At 46.5% G+C, this 13,484-nt stretch overlaps 1 protein-coding gene across 2 annotated transcripts in view; it reads right to left on the bottom strand.

Annotated features, from left to right (window-relative positions):
* KCNIP3 (potassium voltage-gated channel interacting protein 3) overlaps positions 1–13,484 on the bottom strand; it is an 82,387-nt gene that overhangs the window by 11,175 nt on the left and 57,728 nt on the right. The gene's annotated exons all lie outside the window — the stretch shown is intronic.

The raw sequence follows: 13,484 nt of genomic DNA, 5'->3' as shown, positions 1-13,484 counted from the left end.
ATTTGTGATTTTTTTTTTTTTACATTTTTCTCATTTCTTTTGATACAGCATGCATCACTTCTACAACACAAAATCGAGCTATTGACAAAACAGCACTGACAGCCTTGCTAACAGCAGGCTCACGTAATTACAGAACTTCCCACTGAAACGGGTACCACGATCCCCACTGCACTGCCACCACCCCTAGCCTCCCCCCTGGTGTCCCGCACAACAGTGACTGTGTGATTTTCTCACGGCTGCTTGCTGGCTCCCACGGCACAGGAAGGGCTATGAGCTGCCCTGCACCAACCACCCCGCGCCCACAGAGGCGAGTCAGCACCAAGGGGGCAGCACTGCTAACCAGAACACACTGAGCCCTGTGCTGGGCTGCCCAGCACCCGGGCCTCTCCCACGAGTCCTGCTGGCTCTTGCTCAGGGCCACGTGCCCTGCAAGGGCCTGGCAATCAGGCTCTGTTGCCTTGGTCCACGCATGTTCCTGATCTCCAAGACAGCGCTTTCATACCTTTCTTCTCTTTAAATTCCCAGTGCCTCCTTCCTCATCCCTTGTCAGGCTGCTTCCTACATTATTGAGAAAACAGAAGCCCCGGAAGGAAATTTCTCCAAGCTCCACCCCCATGTCTACCCATCTACCTATATTGGCTCAAATATCACCTGCTTTCCCTCTTTCTCTGGGAACGAACTGTCCCCGTTGCTGGCCAAGGCAAACCCCTCCACCTGCATAGTGGGTCCCAATCTCACTGTCTCCAGCATGGGACTGCAGCAAGCCTTCCCACTCCTTCCGTTTTCCTCATCTTCTTTTTGCTCTCCCTTCTGGGTCGTTCCCACCACCACGAGGACATACTGTTATATCTGGCAATCCTTCATCAAAAGAAGTATAAGCAAACCTTGCAAGCCAGCCACTCTACTCTGGGTAAACATGTCAGAATCTTAGCCAGCTAGGGGACTGTACAAGGATGTTCATAGCAATAATTTTTTTGATGGGGAGTTGGAGGCATCCCAGGGGTGCATCACAGGCAGGATTGGAGGGCACAACATGGAGGGTGCATGCCAGGGAGAACTGTGCAGTGGATTAAAGGGACACATTGCATCATAAATGGAGGTTAAAAATCAGTTGCCTACTTCAACTAAGAGGCAGACATTTCAGAGTGGATGAAAAAGCAAGAGACCCAACTATATGCTACTTACAAAAGGATACCCTTAAATCACAGATTTAATGTAAAATGTGCATGCAGATGTAAATTAGAAGAGTAGAATAGATAAGAAACCTGGTGTGGCTATATTACTAGTAGAAAAAGGAGACCTCAAGACAAATGTTATGACTAGAGACAAAGAGGAATATTTTATAATGCTATAAGGATTAAATCATCAAGAAGACAGAGCAATACGAAACATATACATCTACCTAATGACAACTTTAAAACAACTGAAGCAAAAAAAAAATTCAAAACTAAATGGAGAAACAGATAAACCACAGTTACAGTTGAAGATCTTAATATACTTTCCCAGTAAATGGTACAAGTAAAGAAACAAAAGATTGGAAAAACACTATCAACTAATTTCATCAAATTAATATCTCTAGACCCCTACCCTCAACAATTATAGAATACATGTTTTGCGCTTCCCAACATGTATCAGATGCTGGACTATAGTGCAAAACTCTGACCACAATAGTATCAAAATCTCAAAAAACAAGATAGGTAAAAAAAATCCCAAATCCTTGGAAATAAAACACATACTTCTACCATACCCATAAGTCAGAGAAGGAAAGTCACAAGAACAGTCTTGAGATATTTTGCATTGAATGATAATAAAACCACAGCATACCAAAATTTTCTGGTTGCAGGCAAAGCTACATTTAGAGGGAAATTTACAGCTTTAAGTTACTTTATTAGAAAGGAAGATAGGTATAGAGTCAATGATATAAACTTCTAGGTCTAAGCTTTTCAGAATCCAGAAAGAAAGCAAATTAACTTCAAAGTTTTTAGAAGAAAGGAGATCATATAAAAGTAAGAGTGAAAATCAGCAAAAAGAGAAAATGGACAAACATAGAGGAAAAACTAATAAAGTTACTAGGAAACCCAATAAGCGAGCCACAGGCGAGGAACACATATGTATGGTACATATATTCATGGTGAGTGAGCCTTACATCTTATACAAAAATTCACTCAAATTGGAGCACAGATTTAAAACATAAGACATAAAAATACAAAACTTCTAGGAAAACACACACACACACACACACACACACGAAGAAACTTATGGTTGGGTTTAAGCAAACAGTTCTTAGACACACCAAAAGCATGATCCATAAAAGAAAAATTGCTACGTTGCACTTTTATTTTATTTTAATTTTGGGTAAACTGTACTTTTTAGTATCAAAACTTTCACTCTGCAAGAGATATGAGAGAAAAAAGGTAAACTATAGACTGGAAGGAAATATTTGCAAATCACATATCTGACAAAGAATATCCAGATTATATGAAGAACTCTCAAAACTCAATAGTAAGAAAACAACTCAAATTAGTAAGTGGGCAAAAACTTGGTCAGACCCTTGACCTAGAGGACATACAAGTGGCAAATAAGCATATTAAAAGGTATTCACCACCACTGCAATTATAGAAATACAACCTAAACCCGCGAGGAAATGCTACTACACACCTCTCACAATCACTTAACTAACAAATATTGACAATACCAAGGGCTGGTGAGGATCCGGAGTAACTAGAACCATTACACTTGGCTGGTGGGAAGGAAAATGGTACTGCCCATCTTGAAATCAGTTTGGCAGTTTCTTATAAACATACACTTACCATGTGACCCAGAATTCCTACTCCTGGGTATTTACCCCTATGAAATGAAACCTATCAGAGTTACACAATAACGTTTCTGCAAATGTTTAGAGCAACTTCATTTACAATCACCCAAGGCAGGAAATAACCCGCATGTCCTTCAACCAGTGAATGGGCAAACTGCTAGCCGGCAGAATACCAGTCAGCAGTAAAAATGACCGAAGTATTGATACACCCAGCAAAGGGGATGGACCTCAGATGCGCTAGCTAAGTGAACAAATCCTGACTATGCAATGGAGGACTCCACTTAAATGACATTCTGCAAAAAGACAGAATTGCAGAAATCATAGGGAAAGACAACCTCTCTCACCGCGGCTGCAAGGGGTTGTGACACAGGGGACATGCTGATGACAGAAAAGGCAGCAGGAAAGAATTTTTCGTGTGATGGAACTGTTCTCTACCTTGACTGTGCGGGTGCTTACATTACTATGCATTTGCCCAAATGCACAGAACTGGACACTGAAAAGGAGAACTCTTTGTATGTAGATTAGAAACAAAAGAAACAGAAACTAGAGTAATTGCCTATAGGAGTGGAAGGGAGTAGAAATGGAGGGATTAAAGGGAAAAGAATAAAGTAAGAGAGGAGTTTAAATGGGTCAAGACTGATTTAAAAAAAAAAAAAAAAGTGGGGACGCCTGGGTGGCGCAGTTGGTTAAACGACTGCCTCCGGCTCAGGGCGTGATCCTGGAGTCCCGGGATCGAGTCCCACATCAGGCTCCCAGCTCCATGGGGAGTCTGCTTCTCCCTCTGACCTTCTCCTCACTCATGCTCTCTCTCACTGTCTCTCTCTCTCAAATAAATAAAATAAAATCTTAAAAAAAAAAAAAGTGTCCCATAAACTAAAGATGATTAATCCTCTGCCCCTAAGGGTCAAAAAAGAAAACAAAAACCCTAAACCTGTTGCTATTCCTTCCTCAGCCCTCCCCTCCCCTCCAACTATTTCTTTCTTCTCTTCTTTAACTCACTATCTTTACTTCCTCTCCTAGTCTCCCTTGAACTTAGGCCTATGGGACATTGACCCCACCAGTCCACACAAGCTGCTTTTCAGAGAATGACCAGTGATCACCATATTGCTAGTCCAGTTTTCAGTACTGTCATCTGGACTCCTAAACCATAAAAGGGCCATACAAGAATGAGATTTACAGTGACACCACGGATGGACCTTGAGGGCATTATGCTAAGTGAAATAAGTCAGGCATAGAAAGACAGATACGGTATGATCTCACTTACGTGGGGAATCTAAAAAAAGCCAAACTTACAGACACAGAGAGTGGGCTGGTGGCTGCCAGGGCAGGGGGTGAGAGAAATGAGATGTTGGTCACAGGGTACAAACTTCCGGTTATAAAATGGGTAAGTCAAGGGGGTCTATGTTCAGCATGTTGACCACAGTTAAGAATACTGTGCTGTGTGCTGTATCCTTGAAAGTTGCTAAAATAATGGATCTTAAATGTTCTCACGGACCACCCCCCTGCAACAAAAGGGTAATTATGTGAGATGATGGATGCATTAATTAACCTTACTATAGTAATCATTTCATACATTTATATAATTTTGGGGGGGTTGGGGTTTTATTAAGCTTTTATTTATTTATTTATTTGAAAGAGAGAGAGAGCGCTAGAGCAGGGGAGTAGCAGAGGGAGAGAATGGTAAGCAGACTGCACGCTCAGCACAGAGCCTCATGTGGGGCTTATCTCAGGACCGGAGATCATGACCTAAGCTGAAATCAAGAGTTGGACGCTCAACAAATTGAGCCACCTGGTGCCCCATACACTGTTATATGTCAGTTATATCTCAGTAAAGCTGGGAAAGCAAACAAAAAGTAAATTACATGCCCATTTCACTCTCGAATATAGATACAACCTTAAACAAAATGTTAGCCAACTGAATCCAACTGTACTAAAAAAAATACACCATGATCAAGGTTTTATCTGTAATATGGAAGGAAAATCATACGAAAACCTTAATACGGGAAAGGCATTTGGGGCGCCTGGGTGGCTCAGTGGGTTTAGCCGCTGCCTTCGGCTCAGGTCGTGATCTCAGGGTCCTGGGATCGAGTCCCGCATCGGGCTCTCTGCTCAGCAGGGAGCCTGCTTCCTCCTCTCTCTCTCTGCCTGCCTCTCTGCCTGCTTGTGATCTCTCTCTCTGTCAAATAAATAAATAAAAAATCTTTAGATAAACATCCACATCTATTTATAATCAAACAAAAACTTGAAGCAAACTAGGATTGAAGGGAACTTTCTTAACTTGATGTAACTTATATTTGCAAGTTATATATTTATTTACAGAAAATATCAAGTTGAATGGCAAGGGCTCAGACACATTCCCTTTAAGATTTGGGACAAGCCAAGGTTGGCCACAAGCACCACTAATTGATATCCTGCCGTTGCTCTAAGGAAATTTCAAGAAAGAAAGAAAGAATACAGGAATTGGGAAGTATAGGATAAAACTAACATTCTTGTAAATATTTGGTCCCAACAGGGACCAAAAGAATCAATATACATGAGAGTTTGGTAAGGTTTCCAGATATAAGATTAATTTACAAAAATCAATAGCAATTTTCCACACCAGTAATAACCACCTAGAAAATATAATTAAAAATATAACATTCATGATTGCAATAAAAACTCAAACTATTTAAATATTAGCCAAAACTCAAAGGACTTCTTTATAGCAAGATAATCTGAATAAATGAGACATTCCATTTAAGATAGGACCACATGGGGTGCCTGGGTGGCTAGTGGGTTAAAGCCTCTGCCTTCAGCTCAGGTCATGATCCCAGGGCTCTGGGATCGAGCCCCACATCAGGCTCTCTGCTCAGTGAGGAGCCTGCTTCCTCCTCTCTCTCTGCCTGCCTCTCTGCCTACTTGTGATCTCTGTCTGTCAATTAAATTTAAAAAAAATCTTAAAAAAAAAAGAGGACCACATAATATAAAGATGTCATTTCTTCTCAGAGTAACCCACAAATTCAACACAATGCCATTAAAAATCCAGTTGGGCTTTTTGAGGACCTTGATAAAATGCATATGGAGGAAAAAAATCTAGAAAGAAGAGTACAGAGAGGATTTTTCCCATTAAATACTAATACATTTGCACAGTCACTGTAATAAAAGTGGTGTGGTTAGTGCAAGAACAGACAAACACACCAAAAGCACAAAAAGAGACTGAGGTAGAGCAGGAACATCACAGAAGATTTGTGCAATGGTCAGATTGTTTAGTAGGTGGTTTTAGGAAAACTGGCTCAGCACGGAAATCTGGATCCCCTTCCCACACCACATGCAAAAGTGGGTTCCAGATGAACTAAAGACCCAAGTATGAAAGGTAAGCTATAGAGTTAAAATGAGAAAGAATCTTGCTAACCTAAGGGTGGGGAAAAATTTCTTAAAACTTCAAAAGTTCAAACCATAAAGGAAAAAAAAATGGATGGATTTGATTACATCACACTTGAAGACTTCTGTTCAAAAAAAAAGGGGGGCACCGTGGTCAGTTCAAGACACTCAGCAGAAGGGGAGAAGACAGTGTTTAAAACGGTCAAAAGAAGAGTATCTAGATGAGATAATCATCAAAAAAGGAAACTGGAGGGGCGCCTGGGTGGCTCAGTGGGTTAAGCCGCTGCCTTCGGCTCAGGGTCCTGGGATCGAGTCCCACATCGGGCTCCCTGCCGAGCAGAGAGCCTGCTTCCCTCTCTCCCTTTCTCTCTGCCTGCCTCTCTGTCTACTTGTGGTCTCTCTCTGTCAAATAAATAAATAAAATCTTTAAAAAAAAAAAAAAAGGAAACTGGAAAGATGAATAAATATGGGAAAGATTGCTCAACCTCACTATTAAACAGGAAAAGGCAAATTACATTAAGAACACAACAGCCAAATGAGCAGGAAATAATAAAATGCAATTAAGTTGGGGCGCCCGGGTGGCTCAGTCAGTTAAGTGTCTGCCTTTGGCTGACTCATGACCCCGGAGTCCTGGGACAGAGTCCTGCATCAGGCTCCTTGCTCAGCAGGTAGCCTGCTTCTTCCTCTGCCTGCTGCTCCCCCTACTTGTGCTCTCTCTCTCTCGGTCAAATAAATAAAATCTTAAAAAAAAAAGGGGGGGGGGAGGGGAAAAAAAAGAAAGAAGGTTGACCAAGGCTAAGTGCTGGCTAGGGAGAGAAGGGAGGTCAACAGTAATTTTCAAGCATCCTAGTGTGTGTGCATACTGGTACAGGCATGCACTGTGGGGAAGTATTTGCATTTCCATGCTAATGTTGCACATATTTGCATACCCTAGAGCCTGGTAACCCTATCCTAGGAACTGTGTGCTAAAGAAACAATGGCCAGGGGACGCCTGGGTGGCTCAGTTGGTTAAGCAGCTGCCTTCGGCTCAGGTCATGATCCCAGCATCCTGGGATAGAGTCCCACATCGGGCTCCTTGCTCAGCAGGGAGCCTGCTTCTCCCTCTGCTTCTAGCCTGCCACTCTGTCTGCCTATGCTTACTCTCTCTCTCTCTCCCTCTAACAAATAAATAAAATCTTTAAAAAAAAAAAAGAAGAAGAAGAAGAAGAAACAATGACCAGGACATAGGCAGGAGAGCAGACACCCCAGCTCTCTACAGTAACAGTAGCTTGAATCAACCATGAGCCTGACAACAGAGCAGATAAACAGACTGTGCTGGGCCATCCACTGCATGAACCGTCCTACAGCATTGAACGGACGGTAACACATATTTGTTACAAAATTCAAAACCAAGAATAACCAGACTATTTGTAGGGATACCCAAGAAATAAAATGGTAAATAAGAACAAAAATCCAGGAATGACAAGTGCAAACCTGGCTGGTGGTAACTTCTGCAGCGTGGGAGAGAGGAGAAGCTCAGAGAGAGGCAGGCTAGTGATGTCCTAATTCCAGGGGTGGGGAGGATCAGTTCACTGGCGTTTATTATTCTTTTTAATGCACAGATCAAATATATATTTGAATTTGCTAGAAGTTAATTAAAATGCTTAAAAGTAATTAGAGGGGTGCCTGGGTGGCTCAGTCAATTGAGCATAAGACTCTTGATTTAGGCTTGGGCTGTGATCTTGGGATCCTGAGATCGAGCCCTAGGTGGGGCTCTGCACCTAGCACGGAGTCGGCTGAGGTTCTCTCCCTCAAATAAATAAAATTTTTTAAATAAAAAAATAAAATATCTTTTTAAAGAAGTAATTAGAGTACCCAGATCAAGAGAAAAAGAAAGCGAGAACACACCTCTGGTCTGGACAAAATAGGACACTTGGAAGAAAGGAAAAGGACAGCAGTCCCAAAAGAAATGGCCAAAGGACATCCATGGGCAAGTCAGAGGTGAGCAAACTGAAAAAGCTGAGGGGTACACGAAGAGGTGTTCAAAATCATTCGTATGGAAAACGCACCTGAGAACAGCAAGGAAAAATGTGACACTCATGAAATCAGCAAAGTCTGAAAGCTACTTTCAAAGTCAAGACTCAGTTGGGGACTGCGGGCTACCTTCTCCCACAGCTCCAGGCTCACTTGTCTGCTTGCCATCTGCACTCGGATGTCTAGGTGGTTCTCAAATGGAGCATTTCCAAATGGACCTCCTGATCTTCCTCCCCAAACTGTTCTACCCACAGCCTTCCCCAGCTCCCGGGACGGCATCTGTGTCCTGTTGGATGCTTCGGCCACAACTCTGGGCGTAGACCTTCCTCCCAGCGTTCAACCCCCAGGCATGGCCGGCCAGCTCTAACCCTCAACTCCCGCATCTAACCCCTTCTCCCACTTCCACATCCCTCCTCTGGTCCAAGGCTCCAGCCTCTCTCCTGGCCTGAAGCCCCGCTTCTGCCCTCGGTCCCATAGGTCTAGTTTTCAAACAGTGCTGGAGGAAGCTGCTGGAAACATATCCTGTGCATTCCTCTGTTCAACAACCTCCCCTAAGCTCTGAATATAAAAATAACCAGTAAATCACCAATGAACGCACACCACCGCCACTGCCACCGCCGCCCCTCCCCAGCTTGGCTCTGACCTCATCTCCCAGTCTCTCCCTTTGCTCCCACTGCTTCAGCCATTCCTGCCTCCTTGTGCCCCGCAAGCCCACCAGGCAAACTCCCTCTACAGGGCACTGCTTTTCCCTCGGAATTCACACCTCCTTTTTCTCCTCAAATGTCACCTTCTCACAGGTGCTGCCCCCCACCATTCCTATGTATCCCCCATCTCTGTTCTACTTTCTTCCATTTGGCTATGACTCCCTGCCAGGTGCATATTTCTGTTTACCGGTGCTATGGACCAGAGCTGGGTCTCCCCAAAATTTGCATGTTGAAGCCCTAAGCCAATGTGACTCTATTTGGAGATACAGCTTTGGACGTAATTAAGGTAAGATGGTATCTAGTAGGACAGGTGGCCTTGTAAGAAGAGGAAGAGAGATCTCACCCCCTCCTCTCCACTCCCACCCCCCACCCACTTTCACCCCCTCTTCACACATATGCACCAAGGAAAGGTCATAGAACTGTCTGGAAGTGTCTGGGGACCAGGGGACCTGGCTCCACCTTGACTCCCACAGTGTCCGGCCAGATCCTGGGCACCCCACATGCTCTCAGGGGACAGTGGAGACTACTCCAGGCTCATCAACAAGAGAAATCCAAGAATTCATCCCGGTTTGATTGGGCGGAGACGCTGCCAGATCTCTTAGGAGCTGCCAACGGCCTCACACCCACCTGCTGCAATTACAGGCGGAACTGACAACTAATGGATCTAAATAGCCATTTGCTACAGTTTTCCTTAGAACACCGAGGAGCCGTGCTCCACCAGACGGTGAAGTCAACCTGCTTCTGCCCTTTCCCTTCCACCTCTCCCTGGGTGCAGCCCTTCTCCCGGACCCCCGGAGGCCGGTCCTGGACACTACACACCCCTGCCCGCTGATAACCAGGGGCTCAGCAACCAAGATTGAACCTCTCCATCAAACAAACATTTTGTGAAAGGTGGAAAAGCATGAGGCTTTAAAAAATTTGTTCTAAGGGTGCCTGGGTGGCTCAGTGGGTTAAAGCCTCTGCCTTCAGCTGAGGTCATGATCCCAGGGTCCTGGTATGGAGCCCCGAGTTGGGCTCTCTGCTCAGCAGGGGGCCTGTTCCCCCCCACAACCCCCACTTCTCTGCCTACTTGTTATCTCTCTCTCTGTCAAATAAATAAATAAAAACTTTTTAAAAAATCGTTCTAAAAAAAAGTTGTCGTTGTAAAGCGGGAGGTCCCCGCATTACACAGCAAGCTGACAAATCTCCAGTGGGGCTCTCCTCCCAGGGAGCAGAGCCCATGCCACACAGCCCCCTCTGGGCAGGACCCACCTGCAGGGGCTTGGAAAAGGTGGCGACCAATCTTTAATTCACTGAGCAAAGATGCACCAGGTCCTGGGTGAGTGCCATTTTTGGCCTACCGGCGAGGCAAGAAGGATTGGAGCTAGTCAGTGTGGACAGCCCCTGATGGTCAGGGGACTCCTAGACCCGGAGGTCCCTCCGAGGAGCCCCGGGGACCACTGTAGAGCAAGACTCTTCTGCGAATGCCAGCAATGCATCTTCCCTCTGTCGGGGGGACTGGGCTTCCAAGTAAGACTCGGTTGGAGATTCCACAGCTAAGACACTTTGAAACCACCAGCTATGCAACAAGTGAGGCACTGACTTGGGGAGGGAGCGGGTTTGGCCCAAATCTCCCAATGTAGAGCAGCATCAGGTTTCAGGCTCTAGGCCACCTCCCTGCCTTACAGGAGCCACCCACCTGAGCCACAGTTAGGTGACTTACCCTCCCTAAGTCTCAGCTCCCTCATCTCCAGGATGGGCCTGCTGCTGCGGAGGACAAAATCATGATACTCACAAAGAGACGTTGGGCCACCTCAAGGAGGGAAGAGCAGGGGTGGTGGGTCAGGGCATGCATACCTCTCTCTGGGCACTCCCCATTCTCCCCTTCACGCCTCTCTCTTCACCCACCTCTACCCTCACTGTCACAATTCAGCTTCTCTGTCCCCACTCCAGCCAGAGGGGTCCTCCCCTCAGAGGACATCTGCCCAGGGGTGTCCTAAAAGGAGGGCCAAGACCCTGCATTACTTGTGCTCCTGGTGGCTTCACATACCTGGCATACAAAGGGTGCCCAATAAATGTGTGCCAGTGATGGCATGTAATTTACACTTCTTCAATGCCTACTGTTTGCCAAGCAGTGCTGAGCGCACTCTGGGGCCACAAGTATATAGACAGGGTCCCTGACCCTCTCGGAAAGTCTGTATGGGGTGGGAATGGGGACACAGAAAATCTTAGAACGGCATCATAACACAACACAAAGGGGCGGGGAGCCAAAAGGGTGAGGGAAAGTTCCCAGGGGAGATGGGCCTCCAATCCAATACCCCAATATAGACGAGGAAACAGAGCTCAGGTAAGAGGAGTGACTGATCCAAGTTAACGACAGCATGTCAGTGACTGAGTCAGGCCTGAAAAGCAGCCGTCCCAGCCCCTGGCCACCTCACCCCAAGTGCTCCTTCCAGAATCAGGTTTCTCAGCCTCCCTACGGATACTTGGACCTGATCATTCTTTTTTGGGGGGGCTGTCGCCATTCATTGCCAGATGCTTGCCCTCTACCTGTGAGATGCCAGTAGCCCCCCTCCCCAACTGGGATAGTCAAAAATGTCCCCAGACATTACTAAATGTCCATGAGAGAGCAAAACTGCCCTCCATTGAGAGTTAATCATCCAGAATCTAGGAAATCCTACTCAAGATAAGAGGCAGTGACCAAAGTCCAGTCCTAGGCCCAGATGTGGTGGACAAAAAGCTATGTAGTGTCAGGGCTTGCAAACTGAGCACCAAGAATTTCCAGCCCATGGTCACTTTTTGCCACTGTGCCCCACCCCATGAGCCCCTTAGCCTTGAGTTCTGCTTTTCACTTTTCCAAAGTGCTTTAGCTCACCACACCTCTGTGAAACGCATAGGGGAATATAAGCTTTTATCCTCATTCTACAGCTGAGGAGATTCAGGGCCAAGAATGTTAAATGCACCAAAGTCACCCGGTAAGCTAGTGGAGGAACCTGGCCGGGATTTCTGCACAGGGTCATCTGGAGGCAGAGAGGGACAGGAGACCCGGGGCAGACTAAGGGCTTTTTATGATCTGCATCTACTTCTAGAAGGCTGCATCCCTAGAACCCAGATCCATTAGTTCCTGACAATCCCAGGGGCATCGTAACTCTGGCGGCTCACGGATGGGAACTACAGAGGCTCAGGGAAGACAAGAGACATACAAGCGGATGCATGCACGCTTGAGGGGAGCCAGGCGCCAGCCCTCTTCCCTTGGTGCCCGCTCCCATCCAGGCTGGGTTTCTGACAGTCCCTCAGACTCTTCCAGGCACTTAAAGGGCAGCACCCCCAACAATAGGCAACATGTGGAACTTAGAAGTCCCTCCCTCTGAGGCAGGAGGGGAGGCCTGTTTGAGTGAGAGAATGTTTCTAACCATGAATCGGTCCTATTACTACAAGTCATCACTCCATTGCTAATTGTTGGTGATGTGAATGGTCCACAAAGTTTGCACGTTTATTATATGCCAAGAACGGTGCCGGAGGCCTTAAAGCCCCAGTGGCTAGTTAGTTACATGTCTGCTACAGCCCACTTTACAGGTAACAAAACTGAGGCCAGGAAAGGTTAAAGGAGCTTTACGGCCAGCACGTGTGGGTGACAGGACCCCAGCGAAGACCTGGGTGACACAGGGTCCACACTTCTCCCACTGCCTCAACGCATCGGAACTCCTAAGGGGCATGAATGGGCAACTATAGCAGGCAAGGGAAACTCACTAGAGCCTGAAGTGAGTTTTTTAGTAGGCTGAAGAAAGCCTCTGTAGTCCAGTGCACACTATCCACCTTGTAAAGAAATCCCATTTCCTTAAAAGTCACAAAGACAAATTTCACAGGCCCAGACCTGGGAGGGGCTTGGGCTCAGTTTGGAAGGTTCTGCAGAACCAAGCAGAATGAGACCACTGGTGCTCCTGCCTCCTTGGCAGCCCAGGAGGGTCCTGGAAACAGGGAAGATCAATGGGGGGGGGCATGGTTTGCCTAAGCTCCAATACCCCCCACACAGTCCCCAGACTTCAGATGGCAAAGGACAGGGCATGTGGGACAGCCCTGTGCCCTGCAGGAGGCAAAGGTCCTCAGTGCAGGATGCTCCCCTCCCCCCACCTCATCCCAAGCAAATGCATTTCCCACTAAATCCCCTGTCATAGATTCCCTAACCGGGCTCAGCATCCAGACAAGTGCAGGCCCAGCTTGGGCAATTTTCCTCTTCACATAACATTTAAAGCTTATGGTGTCATCTCTCAGAACCACCTTGATCATATCTCTTCTCTCTGGGCCCCATGGACTTGCCTAGGAAAGGTGTGATGGAGCCTGACGGCTTCTTAGGGGCACATAGCCATGGACTTCAGGTAAAGAGTCAGCTCGAGGTTCTGAAGGCAAAATGGAGGAAGGGCCTTGCTTCCAGGTCCTGTGCCCCTTCCTGTCCCTCTGTAGGGGTTTGAGGCACATCTTCAGGCTGGAGGGGCTGCCACGCAGTTCAGAAGCAAAGACAAAGTCTGCCTTCCTTGCCCGCCTGGACCTCTGGGTTTCAGTTCCAAGAGCCGGAGCCTGGCAAGGTCAGCAGAGTGCTGCGGCAGGAAGATGTC

This window comes from Neovison vison, chromosome 8 (assembly GCF_020171115.1).
Source record: "Neovison vison isolate M4711 chromosome 8, ASM_NN_V1, whole genome shotgun sequence".
Classification (NCBI taxonomy): Eukaryota; Metazoa; Chordata; class Mammalia; order Carnivora; family Mustelidae; genus Neogale; species Neogale vison.
Note: the sequence above shows the minus strand (reverse complement) of the source record. Positions and strands in the feature narration are given on the sequence as shown.